This window comes from Prionailurus viverrinus, chromosome A1 (assembly GCF_022837055.1).
Source record: "Prionailurus viverrinus isolate Anna chromosome A1, UM_Priviv_1.0, whole genome shotgun sequence".
Lineage (NCBI taxonomy): Eukaryota > Metazoa > Chordata > Mammalia > Carnivora > Felidae > Prionailurus > Prionailurus viverrinus.
In genome coordinates this window covers 237,646,437-237,657,073 of record NC_062561.1, presented here as the reverse complement: position 1 = coordinate 237,657,073, position 10,637 = coordinate 237,646,437, and the positions used below count along the sequence as shown (strand labels likewise).

The 10,637-nt window shown below is 41.8% G+C and overlaps 1 long non-coding RNA gene across 1 annotated transcript; it reads right to left on the bottom strand.

Moving 5' to 3' along the window:
* Positions 1-710: 710 nt before the first annotated feature.
* Positions 711-6,378, bottom strand: LOC125174477 (uncharacterized). The gene is made up of 4 exons (XR_007155447.1): positions 6,194-6,378; positions 5,640-5,715; positions 5,033-5,135; positions 711-803 (listed from the first exon to the last, which is right to left on the bottom strand). It is a non-coding gene; the product is annotated as an uncharacterized LOC125174477 (long non-coding RNA).
* Positions 6,379-10,637: the final 4,259 nt, after the last annotated feature.

The window sequence follows — 10,637 nt, the reverse complement described above, 5'->3', positions numbered from 1 at the left end:
CAGAAGTGGACTTGTGTGGGAGGAAGCACAAGTCTGAGGTGGCACCATGCCACACACACTATGCTCCGATCACCTTCTCTCAGCTGAGCGCCCTTGGACCCAGCTAAACAAGTCAGAAACTCGCCCAGCAATGTTTCTCTCCCCCCCACCCCCCGCCTTTTTGAAAAGAGATTCTCTATTTACACAATGATATCGTCTGGTCTGCAAAACAGACATTAAGAAAGTGTTTTTCCTTAAACACACGGAACACCCTATTTCAACATCATACACCACTTGTACAAAGCTCTCTGTTGGGTGTTGGGATGGGTTACTTGGATTTCGTTTCTACTGTAAACTGTATTTCCAAGCAACTATTCCCTGAATTATGAGAATTACACAACAAGAATGGATGAAAAACTTATGCTGTTGATGCCTACTTCTTCCATATGTTGCCCCTATTGCCTCCTCCCTAACTTCATCTTAAAATCTCTGATCTGTCCTGTTGAAATGCATCTAAAGTTCATACTTTTAACAAATGAGTCCTGCGAATGATAATAGCAGTTACTTTTTAGGAATTTCACCTGTGTGCATGCCTGTCTCCCTGTATCTATATTTCTCTAATTCTCTATCTATCTTACCCCCAAATATGCTATGAAATGATTTGGTACTCCCCACTTAAGAAATTAGGTATTGTAGCTCAGAAGAGTCTAGCAACTTACCTAACATCTAGTAGCTAGTAATGGGCAGATCACAAATCCAAACTTCCATCCATCCAGCTTCAAATTTTGAGCTTCTTTATTGCATCCTTGGAGATGTAATGAAACCTGGGTAGAAATCATTACAATTTTCGATTTATTTAGGCTTTTCAAAAGCACACCATTAAGTTAATTAACACTAGAGTTCACTGGTGTCAATATCCTAAAACTTTATTTTTAGATTTAATATGCAAACATGTCTTGTTAATACTTAAAAGGGAGAACAGGCAATCATCTCTATCTACCTGAAGTTACTATGAATTGTTACGTCTTCTAATCATTCTGATTCTAGTGTGTTTTCAATTATAAATATAATTGAAACTGGGTTAAATAGGTGATGGAGTATTAAGGAGCGCCCTTGTTGTGAGGAGCACTGGGAAGTGTATGGAAAAGTTGAATCACTAAATTGTACACCTGAAACTAATATTACACTGAATGTTAACTAACTAGACTTGAAATAAAAACTGTACAGAGTAATACATTTATAGGTTGCATGTATTGGAATTCTTCAAAGTAAAAAGACATGTCAGATTAGGTAGTAATTTTAATTTTTTTAATTTTTTAATATTTATTTATTTTGAGAGAGAGAAAGAGACAAAGCATGAGTGGGGGAGGGGCAGAGAGAGAGGGAGACACAGAATCTGAAGCAGGTGCCAGGCTCCGAGCTGTCAGCACAGAGACCAATGCAGGGCTCGAACTCCCGAACCGCGAGATCATGACCTGAGCCTAACCAGGCAGCCCGTGCATAGGTAGTAATTTTTAAAAACACTAGGGTTTTCAAACACTGGTAAGCAAGTTCTGTTAATATTACTTTAAACTTAAAAAGGGCCACTTGGTTTTCAGTTGGAATGGTGACCATGGGAGTTTGGAGTTGACAGGGTCCCCAGGGCAGTGAATGTCCCAGAACTGAGGGCAGCTCGAAACCATCAGCACAGAGTGGTCACTAGAACCTCTGTCTCCAGACTCTTAGAAGGTGCCCTTCTGCTCTGCCTCTTCCGTGACCACAGCTATGTCCCTTCACTTTCTAGTAAATGAGGCCTCTGAGTGAACAAGTACTTGGATACATGACTTCAAAACCCTCCTCTCTGTTTAAAATACTTTCATATATGTAAATCAGTTTGTCTAAAATTTACATACATATGTATGTCTAGATATTGTTTTCCACAAATGCTGTCACAATGTCGGAATACTTACGTAACAAGTACAGTTTAAAAATGAAAAGGGGAAAAAAAGACGAAGATGAATCAAAGGAAAACCTGTCATTTTGTGGTAGATGTGAATTCAAACAGACCTGGGGAAATGCACTGCCCTGGGCAGCTAATCTACTTTCTTCCTTATAATTGACAAGTATTTTTTTAACCTGCGCATTTGCATAATAGAAATTGGAATAAGTCAATCGGTGTATAGTCGGACTTTATTACTTAACAGACGTCTGTCGCTTATAGTACTAGAGAAAAAGAAAAAATACAGATTAAAAGTGAAACAAAAGGTAACGTATCAGCAATGTTGACATGTGGTTTGAATACATGAAAGCATATTTTTAGTATATTTGTGGATTCAATTAATTTTAGTATTTTTTTTTGGTTGTTTGTTTGCTAAAAATAAACAATAATCGTGTTAAGGGAACTGAGCTGATTATAGCTTAGCAACTAATAATGGTCAGTGAATCTGCACTTTGGGATCACAGCTTCCCTCAGACGCAGGTGAGGGTTGCACACTGTCGTGGCACCTGCACTTCTTGGGCAATGTGCATTCGTTGGGAAAAGCATTTCTCAGAGCTAGAGGGATAACACAGCCTTATTCCATGGGCTTCCCTTCATCTCATTTCTAAACCATTTTGTCAATGTTATCTAATGTATCGATGTACTTTATAGTATTCCACTCCAAACATTTTGATTTCTATAAGGTCAGTAGTGATGTCTCCTCTTCCATTCCTGAGTTTTGCAATTTGAGTCTGCTCAGTTTTTTCTCTGTCAGTCTAGATAATGTTTGTCCACTCTCTTGATCTTTTCAAGAACCAACTTTTGCTTTCATTGATTTTCTCTAATTGTTTTTGAATTTCTATTTCATTTATTTCTGCTGGAATCTTTATTATTCCCTTATTTCTTCTTGATTTAGATTTACTTTTGCTCTTCTTTGATTACTTTCTTAGGGTAGAAGTTTAGATTATTTATTTGATATGTTTGTTTGTTTGTTTGTTTGTTTGTTTTAATAATGGCATTTATCCCTAGAAGTATCCCTCTAGGCTCTGCTCTAGTGTATTCCATAAATTTTGATATGTTGTGTTTTTGTTTTTGTTCTTCTCAAAGAATTTTTGAATTGAGATCTTGTCTTTTCATACAGATCTTGAGAACATGAATTTCTGTATATCTCATTAAGGAGGAAGCACATTTGTCATTTAATGCTGTGAGCAAATATGCTCACCAATTTGTTACCTGCCCTTTAACATATTTAAAAACTAAGTCCACACTCCTTTCCCAGTTTCTTGAGAGGTTCTTGGTCTCACAGTATATGCATATTTATTATGTTCATACTGAATGTGCATGTAGTTATACATTTGTATTATCATAAAAAACACTGTTTTGTACTCAGAAAAGTTCTAAAACTTTTGAAAAATCTGAAGGGAACTCCTTGTATTGAACTGGAGGGTGTGCATGATTACAAGAAATTCATACATCCTCTGTTTGTTCTGATGGAATAGCAGCACCTATACCCCTCCCCCCCCTTATTCCTGATTAAATACAGCTTTCCACACAATGGGATAGGACTGGGGGTCCCATCACACATCCATCTGTAAAATACACTAATTGCCTTCATGTCATACTGAGGGCACAGTAGAGAATGATACAAGTCTAGCTTTCATCTCCAGGAAGGCCAAGTCAATGCCTCCACGAGGCAAAGTTTGTGCACTGACAAAGTCTGCAGAGATTCTGTCAACACTGAAGGATGAATTTCTGAGAAGGTCACAGGCTTGAATGCATTAGCAAGGAGATAAAGGGAATTTATAGCGCAAATGCACATATTAGAAAAGAAGAAATGTCTCAAATCAATAACCTAACCTTCCACCTTAAAACACTAAAAAAATAAATAAATAAATAGAACAAACTAAACCCAAAGCAAGCAGAAGGAAGGAAATAATAAAGGTTACAGTGGAAATATATGAAATACAGGTTAGAAAAGCAATAGAGAAAAATCAATGAAACCTGAACTCGGTTGTTTGAAAGGATGGACTTGTGTCAGGATGCTACCAGCCTCCTCTTAATTGCTTTCCTCCAAGATGGTCCATTGTTTTCAGAGATGTCCTCAGGCATGGAGCTCTCCCTACTATTGTTTACACGGTCACTCCCTTCAAGCAAAACTGAGGAGTTTATACTCATCATGGCTACCTTTCCCACCAGCAAAATCTCAGCAGCCTCGCACCGAAGCTGGAGCAGGACCACGTTTCTTGGAGTGTCACCCTGCTCCATGAGGAGGGTGCTGGGTGGGTGGGGACGCCCTAGTCCTCTCCATGGTCTCTTCTGGTGTAGAACTTCCATTCTACCAGCAAGCTGGGGCAGGCACGATTGGAGCCCAGTAACACAACCAGCCATGCGCGGGACAGAGTTTCTGCCCTGTAAATGGGACTATTTGGAGGAAGAGACCCCAGAACTCTCAGCCTTGACTGTTTTCTGGAGCACAGATCTGGGACAGATGAGATGCTGTAATACCTCTTCCTGCTGAGGTGAAATTGTGCCCCGGGACTGGTAGTGGGTGGAGAAGAAGCCCCACCTTGGACACACCCTCCTGCAGGGTAGTTCCCAAGGTCATTTGCACAGGATAAAAGTTGGGAACAGGGAGGAGTGGGGGTGGGCAGGGAGCAGATTGCTGCTTACATGCCACAGATTCTTGCTATTCTTACTGAGATTTAATAGATTTTCTAAATGAATTGTTCTCCATTCACTCTATGCATTTAGAACAATTTCTTAAGACCTTCATTGATTTATTTCTTTTTACAATTTCCTCCAGTTAAATGGTTATTTGTTGCAGAGCAAACCCCCTGCACTCCTCACTCCACCATTTTGGGAGATGGTCTCACTACTGCCTTTTCAAACAGTAATTAATGCCTTTGAATGGGGATGCTTCCATCACTCTTAACTGGTCTCTTTGAGTTTTGCAAAAAATCTTAAATGAGATCCTGGAGGAGCAGAAGTATAGTAGGGTGATCAAGGACTATTTTTAAGCTCAATTTATCTCCCTGAGACTCTATGAATTCCACATTAGGACAAATGTGCTTGGCAACGTGAAGTGTGCTGAATTACCTGTCCATGTTCGGCTCTGGCTGTACTCTCCTTCTTCCATTGGATATTTGATGGCACATCAACAGGTCTCCTTCCTAAGGTACTTGTCCTTCTGTGTCAGGCACTGGAGAAAATTCGCCAGTTTGCATAAGGATTCTAGGCGCCAACAGTCATTACACAAGATTCTCATTCAGTAAGGTTTTTGTGATAAATCAGGAAAGCTGTGTGTTAGACTGAGTCATGGGCAGGGTAGAGGCGTAGTCCGTGAAATAAATAAATCTTGTGGAAATGGGATGTCAAGATTAGTTAAACCAAGATCCCAAGACAGCAAATGGCTGGGGGGGGGTGGTGGAGATGGGGCCTAGATACCCCAAGACTCAGCCCTGGGGTGAGCAGTGAGCCTAGGGGAGCCTGTATTGAGCACGTAACACGTGCACTGTAGAAGTTCGGGGACCTTCACTCACAGGAAAGCAGGGCAGCATGGAGCCCATCCACTGGTCCCTGCAGGACCAGCTCCTACAGCAGCGTGGGGACAGTGGTGGGCTGAAAAAACAGCATGTGGGCAAAACCACCTCTCACCACCCTCCACTTTGATCTGGGTGAACTACAGGGCACTTAGATAATTCACATTGAAGGGTAGGGCCTCGTGCTTCAAAGTGAGACACGCAACTTCTTCCTGGTAGGGCATGGAAGGGCTCCAACAACTGAAATACAGAGACAAGCATATTAGTAGCCACATAGGTAGGAGGGTGCATGCCGCGATCGATGAGGGCGGCCCAAACAAGCATAGTCAATATCCATTAGTTTCGTCCACCTAGATATGTACACGCTTCAAAATATATAATTATTCCCTGCTTATTATAGAAATTGCCTGAGGTATTTCAGCCCATGAGGAAAATTGCCAGAGTTGGACATATCCAGGTAGTTTTATGAACTTAATTTTACCAAGAATACCAGTCTTAATAAGGGACTCATAAAAACGCAGGAAGGAAAATGGAATTTAAAAATATGCTTTGATTGTCAACAGCAGTTCAGTGAAAAACTAAAGCCGGAGACTATCTGGCTAACTTGTGTGTAGCAATAACATCAGCCATCACTTTTTAAAAATTAAATTATTTCATCTTGCAGTCATTGGAATGCCACATGTAGTTGTGAGAACCAACGCGGAGAGATCCCACGTACCTTTCATCAGGTCACCCAAAGATAACGCCTGACCAAACTGTAGCTCAGCGTCACAACCGGGATGCTGACGTGGACGCAGCCGAGAGGCGGAATATTTCCACTGGACAAAGGTCCCTCGTGCTGGGCTTGAGGCTCCGTGCTGCCAGTGCAGAGGCCAACTCGGGGCTTGAACCGCAAGATCAGGACCTGAGCTGAAATCAAGAGTCAGATGGTTAACCAACTAAGGCACCCAGGCGTCCTGGTTCACTCTTTCTATGCCGGGCAGTGTTCTATGCCGAGTATAGGCATATTCACCATTCACCTGGTGAAGGGCCTTTGAACTGTTACCAGTTCTTGCCTATTAGTTAAAATTTAGTACAGATTTTTCGGTGACCGTGGTTTTGTTTGTTGTGGGATAAGCTCTCAAGAGTGCAGTTGCTGGGTCATATGATTTCATGCGTAGTTTTTGTTATAGTCGTTCATTGTCGTTTTTTTTTTTGTTTGTTTTTTTTGTTTTTGCTTTTTTTTAAAAAAATTTTTTTAACGTTTATTTATTTTGGGGACAGAGAGAGACAGAGCATGAACGGGGGGAGGGGCAGAGAGAGGGAGACACAGAATCAGAAACAGGCTCCAGGCTCTGAGCCATCAGCCCAGAGCCTGACGCGGGGCTCGAACTCCCGGACCGCGAGATCGTGACCTGGCTGAAGTCGGACGCTTAACCGACTGCGCCACCCAGGCGCCCCTGTCGTTGTTGTTTTTAAAGAAACTGCCAAACCATTTTCCCAAGTGGCTGTGCTGTTTTGCTTTCCCACCGACAGCGTATGAATGACTAAATGTGAGAGTGATATACTCCTCTGTACTTGGTGTTGCCAATAGTTTGGGTTTATTCTGACACTCACGAGGCGATATCACCATGGGTTTCGATTCCCATTTACTTAACAGCTAATGATGTTGAGCCTCTTTTCGTGTGCCTGCTTGTCACCCGGATATTCTCTTCTGTGAAATATCTGCTTATTTGCTCCTCACCCTTCAGAGTTTTCTTAGTGTTTCTTTTATATATAATAATCCAGGGCTTTTCATTGTGCTTCGTGAGAGGAATAGAGAAAACTACGCCCACTCCGTCCTCCCAGGAGTGACAGGCTATCGCCAGCATTTTTGTGCACGATTAAACTCAGTAACACCTAGTGAGCAACAATTGTGTGCTAGCGTAAGGAGAGAGTAATACAACGAAGGGAGTTTGTTTATTATTCAAATATTGGTTGGGAGCCTGCTTTGTGCATGTCTTTGCCCTGCTGCTGGGTGCGGAGAGAGTGGGACAGGTGCAATCTTGCTTTACCAGCACCTGGTGGCCGTCTGGTGGCAGGTAGGGACTGTGAGCAGGATGCTGGAACACCAGGCTGGGTTAGGAGAAGGATAGAGTGACTTTGAGGAGCATGTCTCCCCCCTGCCCCCGCCAAGGGTCAAGGGAAGACTTCTCAGAGGAGGTGTTATCTCAACTGAGGCCTCATGACTTAGTCGTGATCATTGGAAAAGAGGGGATTAAGGAGGAGGGACAGGGGAGCCCATTCAGGGAGATTAGAACCATTCGATGCTCTCACTTCTGTGACCTTGATTCCAAACTGGAACCTCAAAAAGAAGGAGGAATACTCAAAAGACACATTACCAGGCAGGATACATCATATAAGAAAGCGTCATCTCGTAATAAGGAACTTTTCAGAAGGCAGAAATGTATAAAAATTGAAAAGAGACCTCTTTTCCCATTGAATAATATTCAAATTATTTTATGAACTAAAAAGAATAGTCACTTTGTAGCTATCACAAAATAAAATTCCCGGCCTGAGTTGTCCCTAACTAAACCGTACAGATTAAACATACACCTTTTTCCCCCTACTATTACAACAGGTTCAATGTCTATATTTGCACGCACGTCTGAAAGATGAGATTTCTCTAGAAGAATATCGTTCACATTTCACAGTATTCAAAGTTTAGGATTTTCAACGTGACTAGCCATTGATTGAATTCAACATGATCTAGCTGCCATTTTAATATCAAGTCTTGTACAAAAATTGTGGGGGAAAGCTTTGGCGTACATTTTTAAAATTTTGGCCAAAAAATAAACTTGATATAAAATATTCCTGATATTCTGAATATGGTGATGGCCATGTATTCCTTCAAAACTTGCCCTTAACAGAGCATGGGATTTGTTTCCAACAAAGACACTTAATAAGCTGTTGTTAGAAACAGCACAAGTGGCAAAGATTTTCCAAAAAAAGAGACAATAAAGATTGGGGTTTCTTTCTCAAGATTTTATTTTTTTAAATAGTCTCTATGCTCAGTGAGGGGCTCCAACTTACAACCCCGAGATCAAGAGTAGCACACTCTTGAGTAGCACCCCGAGATTGAGGTATTTTTTAAAAAATTTTTTAATGTTTATTTATTTTTGAGACAGAGAGAGAGAATGGGGGAGGGTCAGAGAGAGAGGAAGACACAGAATCTGAAACAGGCTCCAGGCTCTGAGCCGTCAGCACAGAGCTTGACGCGGGGCTCGAACTCATGAACTGCAAGATCATGACCCGAGCCGAAGTCGGACGCTTAACCGACTGAGCCACCCAGGCGCCCCAATATATTTTTTAATTAATGTTTCTCTGTCTGCATTTAAAATTTTGACTTCATGTATAAAACTGATCTGCAGTCAATTAACTCTGACTGTTCATAACTCTCCCAACTGTGAGATGAGTTCAGCAAATGTTCCCTGTATCGTGCCACGATCAATGATGGCAGCAGCTGTGTTTCCCGGGACTCCAGGGGGGGCCCCGTCTTTCTGAGGAAACTTAGGTGATGCAGTGTGCTCTCGGGGAGTCTCAGTTGGTAGGAACTCCAGACTGTGTAGACTCCCACTAGTCCTTGTTGTAGGATCCCCGCCTGAACCTGTTTCCTTCACTCATTTACTCCTTTTGCACACTGATTCACCGATTACTTTGACGACTGTTGGTGGAGTATTGTCGCGGTATGGCCTGAAGGACCGATGGGGAAAAGGCAATAGCGACAAGGCAAACATTCTCCTGACATTTGCGTGTTTGTTCGTGGCATTATCCTCAAATATCCATCTGGAGGCCTACGAAGCATTTTCTCAGTACCGTGAGGGCGTGCATCCTTTCAGCACAAGCTTTCCAAATATTTTCTTTCTTACGCACTCACTCACAGCGCTGATTTGTGGCAACAGAGGCCAGCACTCTCAGTAGCCTTTGCCTGCTTTACAAAAGAAAAGCATTTCTCTGCCCCATCCCAAATCTCAAGGTTCGGTATTGCCCCCTCCCCCAGTCAGGTGGAAAAAACCCCAAGTTTTCAGTATCTTCTACCACGGCACCTCCATACAGCAATTGAACAGTTTTTGAATTTCCTTTACAAGTTAAAGAGGACGGTGAACCACGGTGTGCTTCGGCTAATGTGGTGCCTCACTAGGATGGTCTGATCGCAGATTATGGGCAGTGGAGGGGTGGAGTGAATGGCAACTGTGGTTTTGTGATTCGTTATCCCCATCTCCAAACTATGGCTGAAGAACCACAGTTCTTAAGGGAGACTCCCATGAGAGCAAAACAAACAAACAAAAAAATGTGCTGGAAATTTTTCTAGGAATGTCTGTTTGTTTTTTGTTTTTTTTGTTTGTTTTGTTTTGTTTTGTTTTAAGATTTATCTTGGAGAGAAAGGGAGACAGAAGATCCGAAGCGGGCTCTGCGCTGACAGTAGTAAGCTTGATGAGGGGCTCAAACTCACGAGCCACGAGATCATGACCTGAACTGAAGTTGGTTGCTCAATTGACTGAGCCACCAGGTGTCCCTAGGAGTGTCAGAGTTTTAAAGATCACTTGAACTAGGATGTTCCTGGGTGGCTCAGTCAGTTAAGTGTCTGACTTCAGTTCAGGTCATGATCTCATAGTTCGTGGGTTTGAGCCCCACATGGGGCTCTGTGCTGACAGCTCAGAGCTTGGAGCCTGCTTCGGATTCTGTGTCTCCCTCGCTCTCTGCCCCTCTCCCGCTTGTGTTCTCTCTCTCTCTCTCTCTCTCTCTCAATAATAAATAAATAAACTTAAAAAATTATAAAGATCACTTGGGCTAAATTTATGGGCAAAACTTTATGTGATTTTTTTTAAGATTTGATGTGTGTTATTCTCTTAGCCATGAAAATATATTGTATGAAGTTATATCATAAAATATTCTTTTCAGCTGGAGGCAATGCCCAGTTCATCCTAAACATGTTTACTGTGTTCTACTGTCGGCTCACACGAAATAAAATATCATGAAAACTATCATTCCGATTACATAGGGCAGTACATAAATGTCTGTCTCCATTAAATGCACAGAAAAGATCGATAATTACCTTACTAAGACCTGCATTTCTAATAAAATTTTATTTTTTGATTGTTAAAATTTGTAAAAGCATAAAACGTATTTTGGCCTTTTTAACA